The following is a 15,810-nucleotide window of genomic DNA, read 5'->3' on the forward strand; positions in this document are numbered from 1 at the left end:
ACACAGGTAATGCACAGTGTCTGGCTTACAGCCTATTAGTGATGCCCATACTATTAGTTTAGGTGGCCTGCCCAGCACTATCTAAGCGCACCTGATGAGCGTCATTAGTATATCACTAATGACTATGAGTACATCACTAATGGACTTTAAGCCAGACACTGTGCATTACCCATGTGTTTGACCTGCACTGTATACAAGCCACTTTTGCTCATTAGTTAGCCACTTTTGTTCATTATTTCTGAGACCTGAGCAGGTAAACACTGCTGCCCTTTTGTTCTGTGTTAAATCTTGAATTTTCGGATGATTTTTATTCCTCTTTTTGTGGTTTTGCTTTTAATTTAATGTTAGGACTCACAAGTGTGAGGACCTTTGGCGTAGGTTGTGAGTTTGCATATTTTGGCCAAAATATCGACCAATACCTCAAATATTTTTTTGCACATCAATTTTCAGTGTGCAGCCAAGCCCAGCATTTTTGACCTTGTAAACTAGGGTGTCTCTTCTTATTGGGTGCAATTTGATAGTGCTGGGCAGCCCGCCTACTCTAATAGTATGGGTGTCACTAACAGGCTGTAAGCCAGACACTGGGCATTACCTGTGTGTGACCAGCACCCTATACAAGCCGCTTTTGTGCAATTTAATGCAAAAATAAAGTGCATTAGTGCAAGTGATGCAGGAAGCAGGTGTGTTTCAGGTGTGTTTCAATAGCATAATGATGAAGCTCCTGACGAAGCCGTTCAGGCGAAACACGCATCAAGGTGCCAGCACTCCCCATTCTGATCTTCCTTTCCTATACATCATGAGCAATGGTATTTGACTTTATTATCATTTGTGGCCATATTCTAGACTGTTTGTATGACTACATGTTGCTTCATTATGCCATGCATGAAACACACCTGCCTCCTGTATCACTTGCAGTAATATCCATTATTTGATGCCTGCTGGACATCCTTACTTTATTTGATTCCTTCTGGACATTCTATATACATGCTGCCTGGATATATTACCTGTATTTTGGCTTGCATTTACTACTCCAGCCCCAGTGTGGTATTTACTGTTTGTATTAGTTGCATTTTTATACTATGGATGCATGTTTTTCAGATATTTCTACAATATGGTATGCATGTATAAATTTTGGGCACTTATTTACTTGGCTATACTATGAGCACACTTGTACTACATGCCCTTTCTGTGGACGTTATTCCAAGACACTATTCTGGTATAAACTGTGGGCATTAATCTATTTAGCCATGTCATAAGCCCATCAGCATTGTATATGTCTATATACAATTACCTAACAAGTTGATTAATACATATACCTGCACAGGTTGCCTCTTATTACAATGTGACTTTAGACCTCTGCATAATACTTACCAGGGTGGTTGATATACCTGTAGGCATAGCTGTATATATGTTGCAGGTGCTTTCCATGCTAGTTGTTACCATCTCAGTGTCCTTATAAGGTTATTCTTTTTGGGAGCTTGGGTTTGGGGATTTACTGTCTCTTTTTCTGGGATTTTTCCATCTTTCCTATAACTTTATAACTGTGCTCCCCCCTTTTTTCCAATTATTTATCTTGTGTTATGTTTAATTGTATATTATGTATTAAACTTCAATATATTTTTCCCATTCCCCTAGACTTTAGGTTTCTTGATTATTTATGATATACAGGATAGTATACATGGTAATTTCTTATCTAATCAGAAAATACCCATCATTTGGTAGTATAGTTGTAAACCTAGTTATTTTCACATTTTTAAAATTACAGAAAGGAAAATGGGCCCATGCAAAGTTTTGGGCACCCTGCATAGTTGGTACCTAATAGCACATAGCACCCCTTTTAAAAGTATCACAACTTGTAAATGCGTTTTGTAGCCAGCCAAGAGTTTTTCCATTCTTGTTTGAGGGGTTTTCATCTATTCTTACTTGGAAAATTCTTCCGATTCTGTGAGATTCCTGGGTCATCTTGCATGCACTGATATTTTGAGGTCTAGCCACAGATTGTCAATGATGTTCAGAACAAGGGACTGTGAGAGCCAATGTAAAACCTTCAGCTTGCAACTTTTGAGGTTGTCTATTGTGGATTTTTACATGTGTTTAGGATCATTATCCATTTGTAGAAGCCATCATCTTTTCAACTTCAGCTTTTGTACAGATGGTGTTATGTTTGCGTTAATAATTTGTTGAAATTTCATTGAATCCGTTCTTCCCTCTACCCTTGAAATGTTCCCCGTGCCACTGGCTGCAACACAACCCCAAAGCATGATTGATCCACCCCCATGCTTAATGGTTGGCCAGATGTTCTTTTCCTGTTTTCCTGACATACCGTTGATCATTGTGGCCAATATTTTAACCTCATCGGTCCCAAGGACTTGTTTCCAAACTGCATCAGGCTTGTTTAGATGTTCTTTTGCATACTTCTTACGCTGAATTTTATGGTGAGGATGCAGGAGAGGTTTTCTTCTGATGACGCTTTCATGAAGGCCATATTTGTGCAGGTGCCTCTGAACTGTAGAATAATGTACCACAACTCCAGAGTCTGCAAAATCTTTCTGAAGGTCTTTTGTAGTTAAGCGGGGGTTCTGATTAGCCTCTCTAGCAATCCAATGAGCATCTCTCACTGAAATTTTGCTTGGTTTTCCAGAACTTTTTCTTATTTTATTTCTTAATTACATTTAAAACTGCAGAAAGGGCAACTTAACGCTTTGCTTTCTTCTTATAGTCTTTTCCTGCTTCCACCATTTTCATTTTCAGAGTGCTAGGCAGCTGCTTAGAAGAAACCACGGCTGCTGTTTTTTGGCACAAGGTTAGAGGAGGCTGGGTTTTTATAAAGCTGGGAAATTTGAATCACCTGGTCTTTCCTAACAATGATAGTGAACAAGCCATAACCCTAACAGGCTAATTAAGGAATGAAACCTTGGACAAAGATATTTCCGCACACAAATTTCCAAAAGTGCCTAAACTTTTGCACTGGTCCATTTTCCTTTTTGCAATTTCTAAACTGTACAAAATAAAAATACATCTTTTTTTTTGCCTAAAATACAAATTAAATGTGCCATCTTTAACTTTAGGCCTTTTAGAGATCTTTTCATCTTCAACTTGCTTAACTGTTCACAATAACAGTAATTTTGACCAGGGATGCCAAAACTTTTACATGCCACTGTAGATAGATAGATAATGCAGCACAGTGTGAGAAGAAAGTAAATGGAGGTCGGGAATTGAATACTTTGCTCTTTAGGGAAAAAATACCCGTGCTTTCAGTGTATAGGCCAGCTGTGGGAGTTCTAAGAATAATCGTGAGGATCAAAAAGTGAAAAAAATATGACAAGTATCGTGTTATAATGGACTGTGCATTTACATAAAAATTCCATTCAAATGAAAATTACACACTTATCTTTATGAGAATAGGTAAACATAATAAATGCTCTTTATGGCATGGGTTCTGCTTAATCAATTATATAATAATTTCCTGGGATCTTCCTAATAATAGCTCTCTAATGATTCTTGGGTCATCCTCAGCAAGTTATTCCCTATTCAGGAAAAGTCATTTTTTTTAAATAACCTTTTAAGTCACTCACTCATAACATTTCCGCCAACTCTGACGAATAGGAACAAGCGGCAGAATTTAATCTAATTTTTATCAAACAATTTTCACTACAAAAATGGAATAGACACAACTACAAGAAAGGATGATATTAAGTCAAGAAATAAAGTATCAACATATAACCACTTTATTAATGATTAAAAGCATCAGACAACAAGTGCAAAAAAGGTGATATACAAAGCGACATTCATGAAAATGCTGTAAAAATAGCAAGAGGCATGTACCCAGGAGATTAATGTCACTAATCAATCCTGAGAGGTTTTTATATAGATATTAATTACTGGTTGCCCAAAAATATTCAAAAGAGGAGCTAATACAATAACCATAAATATTTGCTGCCAATGGGGGTAACAGGCATTGCCATAGTATCAATATACATATTTGCCAGAGTAGCTGCAATCAGCACATACTCCACAACACCGTCATAGCAATACCAGACGGGTAATAAGAAGTAACGCAATGAAACAAATAATAATGCAATGAAAAACACTGTTTATGTGCTATCACCTTTTTTGCACTTGTTGTCTGATGTTTTTAATCATTAATAAAGTGGTTATATTTTGATACATTATTTCTTGACTTAATATCACCGTTCCTTGTAGTTGTGTTATGAATTTGATGATAGGTCTCTATGTCCTTCAATTTATGGGTACAGACTATTGATTGAATACTATGTACCATGCAGAAACGCCAAGTTGTTATCTAAAAATGGAATAGAAAAATTACAAACTTTGGTTGTTTGAAAAGTGGGCAAATCTTAGGAGGAGGATGGTGGCCTAGTTTGGCTCAACAGATTCACATTAATATATTTCACAAAAGTGGCGTAAAGTAGAACAAAAATGTTTTTCGGTCCAATGACTGCTGTGCATTTTCTGATTCTGGCTGATTTTTTGCTGAAAAGAAACATTATTGAAAATCTTTTATGACCCGATCTTGCTTTGACAGATACAGAACTTGAAGCGATTGAGATCTCCGACATTTATTAATCTTGGTAGCTCTGTGAGTAGATTGGCTTGTGCCTTGCAATTTGCACCAACTGAGCTTCCAAAACTGTGCAGAGAAGAGGGGAAGACGGCAATCATTCTCCAGCGTTGTACATCCTTATTTTGATATGCCTTTGTAATATCTTTAGTGTCCATCTACTAGTAAAATCATATAGAAAGGTATGCTCACCATATACTGTATATACCGTAATTCAGATGTATTGCCTAGCCGAGGTTTTCATCCATTAGATGGCAGTGTATGCCCACCGCACAATATGACTAAGAACTGTTCTTTGGGTGAATAATAATCTTTTTATATGGTGCCAACATATTCTGCAGAAGTTTAAGATTCAACGGATTTATGTAGAGACAGAGTCAGACATTGGAAAATAACAAGTTAATTGAAAGCAATAAGATTCTGCTATTTTGATCGGTTCCTTTAATTCTTGTTTATTCCAAAAGCAATTTGTTTTATATCTGTGTGGGTTCATGAGGCTCCAGGTGCCCATTAAGGAGTAGGGCAAGAGTGCCAATGACTGGAATGTATGAAATGCAAGGGGAATTCATGAATGATTGAAGTACAAACCTTGGTGCATTTGCTCTATATCTGACAGACGTGAAAAACATATTTTCTGGAAACTTGTGCAAAAGAAAATTGGAAATGTCACCATTGTCAGCAAACAATCACTACTTTTATTTTTTCCCTGCACTAGAAAAAGCTGGAATCTAATTGTTTGCAGCAACAATGAAGTCAACTAAATGCATAATTTTTGGTCTATCTTTAGACCATAGTTAATGGAGGTGGCCCCATGTGATTCGGACCCTCATCTGTGATGTCCATATACTCTCAGGATTCGCTCAAGCTGTGTTGATCTGACTGCAAGGAAAGACCTGAGGAATAAGAGGAGTATTAACCTATTTAGCCTTTGCACCTTTTAGAGGAGAAGTTGACAAGATGTGACAATGACTATTGAATCTTAGATAGATAGGTAGGTAGATATGCAGGTGGGAGAGAACTTACATAACATATTTTTAAAAGCACTTTTTTCCCTCAAAATTTGAGGAGGAAATAGGGGTGTGTCTTATAATCCGAATGTAGCTTACTGGGGGTGCGGGGCTGCGGTGAAGCGAGGTCCCAGGAGGCATGGACACTGCTGCAGGAAACTGGCGGCGGCAGGAGTGGGCCGATACTTTGGGAACCAGGCTGGAAGGATGGGGTGTTTGGCAAGGCTGCACAGGCTCTGAACTTTCAGAAATTGTCGGGTGTCCCCACATTTCCCATCCTTTTCACTGTGGTGGAACTTGGGAAAATGACGCCTGGCGCATGCACAAAGTGAGATCTCAGGAGCCGCTGCCTTTTGGGACTCCACTCCACCACAGCTGCACTCCCAGGTAAGCCACCGAAAAAACAGACTATAAGATGCACCACCATTTTATTAAAACAATTAATTTCTTATTTTTCTCCCCAATATTTGGGGTGTGTCTTATGGTCCCGTGCTTCTTATAATCTGCAATATATGGTACTTACAACAGTACTCTTCATAAATGGGCATATTTTTGTATCTACATATATTATTATATAATTTACATTGTTTATTTTGAAAAAAAATGATTAATCGATGTTCATATTGAAACCATGAATTGTTTACCATCCTACTGTAAAGTGTGCCATTTCTTTTTTATTTGATTTGTGCTACAAAATCGTGATTTTTTTAATATATATATATTTTTTAATACAATTGCAATTTGGCAGAAATAATATAATAAAATATATACAATATTGTCTTAATCTACACAATCTGGAATAAGTACATCAATGACACAAAAATCAAATGTATGCAGAATAAACAACCCAAACATTTCCTCAAAAATTGCAAATCAGAGGTTATTTACCATCATCTGGTCTTCAGGTCCTGTTGTACATTCTTGAAACTAAATGGCACAGATCAAAATATAATTTGAAAAGATGCGTCACTCACCCAATTTGCAGTGAAGTCATAGTCTTTATTAAACCATTAAAGGTTTTAACAAACAAAGTCCATGGAAGCGGCAGGTGTGCAGAGGGATGCGGGGAAAGGAAGGTGGACTGTGGCCGTTTTGCGCGGTGTGTTCTTCAACGGGTCCAGATCTAAATATACAGTGGAGTCTTAGATTGTCTAAAGTTGGGTTCCGATGCCTAGAATCTATATACGGTATATAACTGTCTAAGGTCCTATTCCATCTGTTTGTCTGTTTGTCTTTCTGTCTGTTTGTCTGTCACGGAAATCCTGCGTCGCTGATTGGCCGTGGCCATCTGGGCGTGACCAATCAGCGACAGGCACAGTCCGGCCGTGAATTGGCCCCTCCCTACTCCCCTCCAGTCGGTGCCCACATAGCGTTTTAGCAGTCCGTTAAACGGACTGCGTGACACCGCGGCATAACACTGCCATTAACCCTGTAAGTGTGACCAACTTTTTACTATTGATGCTGCCTATGCTATATACTACGTGGCTGTGCAATATACTACCTGGCTGTGCTATATACTATGTGGCTGTGTTATATACTACGTGGCTGTGCTATATACTACCTGGCTGTGTTATATACTATGTGGCTGTGTTATATACTACCTGGCTGTGTTATATACTACGTGGCTGTGCTATATACTACGTTGTTGTGCTATATACGTGGGCTCTGTTACATGCTACGTGGGCTGTGAGACTCTTTTTACTTCTATTGATGTTTTGTTTTGGGGGGTTCTCATACAGGACATCACAGGGGGATGGCCCTGTAGCCACTTCTCTGCAGCTTCTATCATTCCTAATGAAATAGGAAGCCATCAGGGGGTGGTGCTGCGGTCACTTTCCACAGCTTCTGTCATAGCTGTCCCTTGATGATGTCATATTTCAGGGGGGTGATGGAAAAGTGACCGCAACTTCAGTAGATGCCACCACACTTCATCTGTCCCTGCCAACCACATCTTCAATGGCTGCCGCCACCACAGTCCCTGTTTTCATCACTACCTGCTCTTTCCCTGAAATGAGATGTCAGCAGGTGTTCTTCTTCTGGTGGAGGAGAACACCACAAGAACTAAGAACAGATTTGCTATACTCGTTGCTTCTCCCGGAGTCTGACAACGATATTCGGAAGATGAGATGTTATAAAGGCGACTACCAAACCCCTCACTGCTCCCTCTGCTGAGAAAAGATTAGGGCATCTGATTGCATGCAACTAAACCTTAGTTTTGTCCCTAATTTATACCCCGGTTCATATTATTCCACAGGAACCTCCTAGAGAAACAATATGGCTGTCATCTCACAGAACACACTTCATACCACACATGAATATGATATATCCATACTTCAGGGAGATATTAAACTCCTGTGGGTTGCCAGCTAACAAAACTTTTGCAATTATACCGACAGATGTGAATATATTCTCTGATCATGGATAACCCATCTCTTCAAAGAAGCTTACAGCCTGTAATGACCACACGACCACCTCAACACCATCGGAGCTACTGTAATCCCCGACCTACTGTCTCCTTCCCCATAATCCTGTAGAATGTAAGCCCGCAAGGGCAGGGTCATCTCCCCTCTGTATCAGTCTGTCATTGTTAGATTTGTTTACTGTAAGTGATATTTGTATTTTGATGTAACCCCTTCTACTGTACAGCACTATGGAATTAATGGTGCTATATAAATAAATAATAATAATTTACTCTGTGGACATACTACATGTCTGCTTTCCATCAGATAACCTGCTTCAATTACCTGTTCACAGTAAGGGGAAGGTAGAGGTGCAGGTAGAGATCCAATTCCCCCAGCTTTTGATTTGAATAATTATAACTCCATTTACGACAACACACAACAAACGTTTCTTTTTAAAGCAGATAATAGCGTTCAAAGCAATATCCATGTTGAGTAATCTGTTAATCAGCAGGATTCCTTGCAACAAAAAAGTGTAAATTCAGTACAATATCAAAATAAATGCAACTCATTGTTAGGTGTCAAGTTCCTGCCGCTGCACAGGGGGAATCTCAAACCATGTCCACTGTGGTCTCCCATTCTTTTCCAGCCACGGTGGAATCTGCTGAGCGGAGACATCGGTCCCAGCTCCTGGCTCGGACAAACACTGCACATTTGGTTACTGTTGCCCTTCCAGGTTCAGCCATTATAACCAGTACTGTTCAGCGGCGAGCAGGCGCTCCTGGGACTAAGTCCTGCTTTTCTCCTTCTGAGCATGCCCGAGGGAAGACCTCTCATTGGAGGTCACACGCTCAGGTCCTGTAGCAGCTCCTATTGGTCCACTAGGAAGGTCCTGGAGAGCTACAACTATAAAAGGTTTGCATGGCCGCACGGCCATGCGCTAGTATCATTTGTGTTTGGCTGTTGCCAGTGGATACTCTACCACTCTGTATATATGTGGTGTGACTCTGCTTAGCTTTAGGGCTGTACACTCAGGCAGAAAGCTAGGCAATTAGCCTTGGCTTAGCATCTGGTTCCTTCATGTGTGCGGTTTGCACAGAAGAGTTCCAGAGCAAGCACAACCCTAGTTAGGGTATTAGCTTCTGTGTACAACGCGACTCTGTGAAGCAACAGAGGTCGCTTACATTTCACACGGGGTGAAGTTTAACCCATGTTTGAGCTCACTGTCCAGTGTCTACTTTGCAGCAGGTATCTCTGCACGGTGGACCTTGGGCTGCGAACGCACCTCGTATCTATCTCTCTATTACTTGGTGTGTTCTGCTAGCCCTAACACTCATGAGCTCCATTATGATCACAATTAGCACAATCTGAACTTCTATTTGGATAGAATTTAATTTCCAAGAACTCTAAAAAAAACAATGGAGAACGTAAGTTTCAGAAATTCTAAAAGCATTGAAAGGAGACTTATCGCGAGTTTTAGAATCTACCTGGGGATTAACTTTACGTCTTCCTTTTCAACCTTACATAACAAAAACTTCCCAGCATTATATCGTGAAATCAGGTCTCTGCTAAAAAAGTGAATGTCTCTGCCTCTATCCCCCCCCCGTGATAAAAATGTCTATCCTCCCAAAACTGCTTTATCTATTTGAAACCCTCCCCATACCAGTTCCTCTCAGAGATCTACGATCTATACAAGCAAGCATTACGAGCTTTGTTAGGGCCGGAAAGCGTCACAGGATCCCAAAGTTAATTATGTTGAACAGTAGGAATACTGGGGGACTTGGAGTCCCACACCTTATTCACTACTACTGGGCAACTCACTTGCGTAGAATCCCAGCCTGGACCTCCAAGCCTGCCTATACAAAATGGATGGAAATTGAAAAACTGTGGCTTGCTCCTGCTCATCCTAACTCCCTGATCTGGAATAATTCCTACAATCCACCAGCGTGTGACCTCCTTGGCTCAATGGCCCTAACTAAAAGCATTTGGAAAACTTGTTCCAAAAAACTTAAACTTTCATCAACAAACTTTCCTCTTATCTCATTTTTGTACCACCCAGGCTTCCCTGATAGTTTGACCCACCCAATGATGGGAGTGTGGTCTCACACAAATTTGTTCAACGTTGCTGATATTATAGATCATAGAACGGAATCCATACTCCCATACCTAGAAATCCAATCTATCCATACAGGGTCTCTCGCTATTCCAGTATATTCAAATTAGACACTTCGCCTTAACCACTTTCCAGGGTCTGCAGCTCTGCCTCCCAACCGCTTTTGAAAGATTATGCAGAAACGGTACATCAACAAAGGGATTCATTTCCACAATTTATAACATCATTCAAAAGCCTGATGCAGACTCCTTTATGAGACATCCCTACATGCTTAGATGGGAGAGATATTTAGGAAAAGCCTTGACTGGTGTAGATTGAGGGCTTGTCTGGTCGAGAGCAGCTATATCGCCATCTTGTGTCACATATAAAGAAAACCAGTACAAGATCCTTCATTTCAGGTATCACACACCTGAATCCTTACATAGGTTGGACCCGTCTATCTCTCCCCTCTGCTGGAGTTGCAACCTTTCGGGACGATCGATCTTTCATATATTCTGGGATTGCTCACTGATTAACCCATATTGGAAGCAGGTGCAGGGATTGATAGGCCAGGTCTTGGATTTGACGTTGCCTCTGGACCCCCAGATTTTTCTCCTTAACATTTTCCCTTCTTCCCTAACAAAAAAACTACTAGGCTCCTCTAAGGGTATGTGTCCACGTTCAGGACTGCATCAGGATTTGGTCAGGATTTTTCATCAGTATTTGTAAGCCAAAGCCAGGAGTGGGTGATAAATGCAAAAGTGGAGCATATGTTTCTATTATACTTTTCCTCTAATTGTTCCACTCCTGGTTTTGGCTTACAAATACTGATGAAAAATCCTGACCAAATCCTGATGCAATCCTGAACGTGGACACATACCCTTACACATCTTGACGGCTGCCAGATGTTTGGTGGAGTCCCACTGGAAGCAAACTTCTCCCGCATCTACACTTGACTTATATGCCAGAATTAATGATGTTAGAAATTTTGAATACCACGCAGCCCTGCGATTGATAGATTTGATTCTATCTGATTTCCTTAGGACTCTTTTTGGGCCTCAATAAATACATGAACCCGATTCTCTAGGCTATATAGCCACTCCAGGTCTCCCCTTTCTGTTTTTCAGATACCCACCCCTTGTTAATGTCCTGTCCTGTGTTTGTTTGGTTGGTCCCCCACTTTTGAGTGTACCGATTCATGTATACAATGGTTGAACATTCTGCTGGTATATCATTCGTTATAATGCCACCTAATATAATGTTGGCAATATCCTACTGGTTCATTGATTTGACAATTTATTGTTAGACACTGTTGCCTATAAGAGAATGTCGATATTCATGTTATATGTTAATCACTTTGGAAATGTATATTTTCAATAAAAATTGACAATTATAAAATAAAAAGGAGACTTATTGGATTCCTTTACAAACGGCCTTACGGCTTGAATTTCAAATCGGGCTGACATCAGGGGCCCAATTAAAAAATATGTTGAAAGCAACTCTATTCAGCTTATTGTTCAAAAAGAGATTTAAATAATTAATCATTTAAGACCATTAGATGAAAAACACCCATAATTATTTCAGTTGCTGGAGGGATGTTTAGATGACTAAGTAAGTATACAGGGTTCTCAGTTTAAATACATGCACAATTTCAAAATAATAAAGAAAGTTCTTGCTACTCAGGTTATACTTTTGATCATTTAAGAAAAGCACAGCCCTTTCTATCTATCTATCCCAACTGAAATAGTCCTTTCCTTTCCCAAAAAGATGGATCTATATTATTAATCTGTTTTAAAATAAGATTATGCCAAATAGGAGTGAACAAAAAGTCATCAAAAATATTATTGTCTTTCTTATCTCTACTCCAAATATTATGAACAAGATGAAATGAGGATTCTACACATAGAGAAACCATAGGAAAAGTGTGAGACTTTAGCAAATGAAATGTGTTGTATTTCCATCCCATATAACCAAGGAGTTGTCGGTAAGTTCCTAATAGTGATGAGCGAATGTTCTCGGATAAGGTGTTATCGGAGCATGCTCGGGTGCTATCGAGTAATAGGTTTGAGTCCCCGTGGCTGCATGTCTCGCGGCTGTTAGACAGCCGTAACATGAGGGGATTGCATAACAAAGAGGCAATCTCTGCATGTGTTGTGGCTGTCTAACAGTCATGAGACATGCAGCTGCGGTGAATCAAACGTATTACTCAAGCATGCCCGAGATACTCGGATAACACCCGAACATGCTCGGATAACACCTTATCTGAGCACGTTCGCTCATCACTAGTTCCTATCAACAGCAGATTACCCATAGAATAACAGAGATTTAAGATGATCAGCAGTGAAATAAAAAAATTGATCGAGCATCACCCTTCAAACTGATCCAATGAGAAAAGAAAATAGATAGGTTTTAGCCTTGGCTGCCTCTGTCTACTCCTCCACGTCATATCTCTAGATATGACATCAAATAATTCCTTGGAATTCAAACTGGTGAGTTATGTAAAATTTACAAAATCAGCTGGAGCAAATGTAAGAGTGGTGAAGCTGATTATCTGCTCCCTGATACTCTTAAGGGGTTAAATGTGTTTTATATTCATGCATGGTGTCAAGGGTAACAACCAATGGGACTGCACAGTCTAGCTTAGGCAGGTTTGACTGGAATGGCCTTCCCAGTTTGGGGAGGAGGAACTGAGAGTTAGTGTCAAGTTCAGGAAGTGACGGTTCTGTGCAGGGCAGTAGTGTGAAGTGGCAGCAACAGTCTCACGCATTTGGCTGCTAGGGATAACGTGGGCCTAATACTCAGGGCAGTGTATTGCCAAAACCACCCTTTTACCAGCCTGGGAAACCTCGAGATGAACGTTCGGGCCTTTGGGCGCACTTAGCTTCTGAAGCTACGGGGAAATATGGAAGGTATTTTAATTCGAGTACACTGCTAGTGGTGGAAACAACTTCCTAGTGCTAGAAAAGGAAGAGGGACACTCCATCTATACCGAGAACCAGGGCTGAAGTTGTGTCTGGTACCTGTGGAAAAGACGACAACCCATTGGGCCTTATCCTATATTCCTGATTGTAAAAACTGTCTACTGTTCGGTGAAAGTTTCAGAGTTTTTTCAAAACCTGTGTCCCCTGGATTGATTGCTGCCACGGTTCCAGAAGAGGAAAATCTGGAGCCATTGGAGGCCTGCAGGCCAGAAGTAAGTGTGATGCACCCTACACAGTAGATACTGTCCTAAAACCTTCCTGATAAGTAAAGGATCCTTGGTCCATGTTAAAATGTATGACAGCCTACTGTTATAACCTCCATCAGGAACATTGTTTTATATAGCGTTTATTTATTCTTTTGCAGCTCCCATAGCCATTTTTGTCTGCACAGAGCAGTATCGTTGTAAAACTTATTCTTTTCTTATGTCTTCTTGTGTACATAACACATTATGTTGATCTGTGTTGTCCTATAATTTTAATTTATTACATTAATCTGTTCTATGCTCTATGAATCTGGGAATCATGTTCATAATCTTTATCAGGCTATTACTTCATGTTATACATGAACTGTTTATCTCCTATGTCTCTAAAAAAATTGTATCTTAGATAAAAAAATGTTTTCATATGATCTGTTTCCATCATGTGATCCTTTTTCTTTGCATGATGAACTAATGTATAGATATTCATTATTTGCATAAAAATGTTAAGCAACAGTGGGGCCAGGACAGAGCCTTGTGTCACTTCACTTAAAACACTGTTCCATGTGCATGTGCAGCCATTTGTCACCAATCTTTGAATATGATCACCTAACCGTCAATCCCATAATTAGTGTTGAGCGATACCGTCCGATACTTGAAAGTATCGGTATCGGAAAGTATCGGCCGATAGCGGCAAAGTATCGGATCCAATCCGATACCGATACCCGATACCAATACAAGTCAATGGGACTCAAGTATCGGACGGTATTCCTGATGGTTCCCAGGGTCTGAAGGAGAGGAAACTCTCCTTCAGGCCCTGGGATCCATATTAATGTGTAAAAGAAAGAATTAAAATAAAAAATATTGCTATACTCACCTCTCCGACGCAGCCTGGACCTCAGCGAGGGAACCGGCAGCGTTGTTTGCTTAAAATTCTCGCGTTTACTTCCTTACGTGAAGTCCCGGCCACATGGGCGGCACGCGACCAATCACAAGCCGGGACTTCACGTAAGGAAGTAAACGCGCAAATTTTAAGCAAACAACGCTGCCGGTTCCCTCGCTGAGGTCCAGGCTGCGTCGGAGAGGTGAGTATAGCAATATTTTTTATTTTAATTCTCTCTTTTACACATTTTTACATTAATGTTGTTTCGATACCGATACCCGATACCACAAAAGTATCGGATCTCGGTATCGGAATTCCGATACCCGCAAGTATCGGCCGATACCCGATACTTGCGGTATCGGAATGCTCAACACTACCCATAATTGGTCATTTTTTCAATAAGGATAGCATGAGATGCTTTATCAAATGCTTGCTGAAGTCGAGATATGCTATATCTAATGCAATTCCCTAACTACTCAGTTAGTGACTCCTTCATAGAAGGAACTTAGATTAATCTGGCATGATTTGTTTGCTACAAACCCATGCTAGCTCTGATTAATTACTGTATTCTTATCCAAGTACGTTCATACATGCTGTTTAATAATTTGTTCAAAGATCTTTTTACTGGTATAGAACTAAGGCTCACTGGTCTGTAAATACCTGGCTCCATTTCTTTTCCTTTTTTGAAGATGGGGATAACATTTGCCCTTCTCCAATCATCTGGGACTTTTCCTGTTCGCCAGAATTTTTCAAAGATTCTGGCTAGTGGTTCTGCAATTTCCTCTGCTAACTCTTTCAGTACCCTAGAATGTAATTCATTTGGACCAAGAGATTTAAATTAACTTAAATTAGCTAAGTGTTCCCTCACAATCTCTCTATCTACCAGCAAAGCTGGTTATCAAACATGGGGGGAGCACACGCCATATTTTTTAATTATTTATTTAAATAATTAAAAAACATTGTGGGGACTCCTCTATTCTTGATAACTTGCCTTGCTAATGCTGACAGATGAGGGCTGCCCCAGCTGTCAGTTTTGCCTGGCTGGTTATCAAAAATACAGCGGAACCAATGATGTCTTTTTAAAAAAACTATTTATATATAGCGCAGGTGCCTGCTGATGAATTCTCCTATCAGCTGCCACCAGCTCTCGCTGATATTAGTGGCAGCAGACGTAGGCTGATGGGAGAAGTAGTCCCATCAGCCTGCACCAGTGATTGAAGATAAACTTTATACCTTCGATCACAGCTGTGGGCTCATGCTGAAATTTGACAGAATAGGAACCGCGCCAGTCTGATGAGCGGTAATGGTTTTACCGCTGATCAGAAGCAGTTTTTGCCACACTGTCATGCACATGACAGCACGATAAACACCCGGTGTTCGTGGGGGCCGAACCTGAACAGTAAGGGTACTGTCACACAGTGCCATTTTGATCGCTACGACGGCACGATCCGTGACGTCGCAGCGATCGTATGATTATCGCTCCAGCATCGTAGACTGCAGTCACACGTTGCAATCACGGCGCTGGAGCGATGCCGAAGTCCCCGGGTAACCAGGGTAAACATCGGGTTACTAAGCGCAGGACCGCGCTTAGTAACCCGATGTTTACCCTGGTTACCAGCGTAAACGTAAAAAAAACAAACAGTACATACTCACATTCCGGTGTCTGTCC

The 15,810-nt window shown here is 40.4% G+C and overlaps 1 long non-coding RNA gene across 1 annotated transcript in view; it reads right to left on the reverse strand.

The window, feature by feature from the left end:
- Positions 1–5,070: 5,070 nt before the first annotated feature.
- The window catches only part of LOC143769184 (uncharacterized), a 40,565-nt gene continuing 29,825 nt past the window's right edge, over positions 5,071–15,810 (reverse strand). The window contains exons 3-4 of the long non-coding RNA XR_013214250.1: positions 6,564–6,712; positions 5,071–5,475 (exon numbers count right to left, since the gene is read on the reverse strand). This is a non-coding gene — a long non-coding RNA (uncharacterized LOC143769184). The remainder of the gene's footprint in view (positions 5,476–6,563; positions 6,713–15,810) is intronic.

The sequence above is a fragment of the Ranitomeya variabilis genome, chromosome 4 (genome assembly GCF_051348905.1).
Source record: "Ranitomeya variabilis isolate aRanVar5 chromosome 4, aRanVar5.hap1, whole genome shotgun sequence".
Lineage (NCBI taxonomy): Eukaryota > Metazoa > Chordata > Amphibia > Anura > Dendrobatidae > Ranitomeya > Ranitomeya variabilis.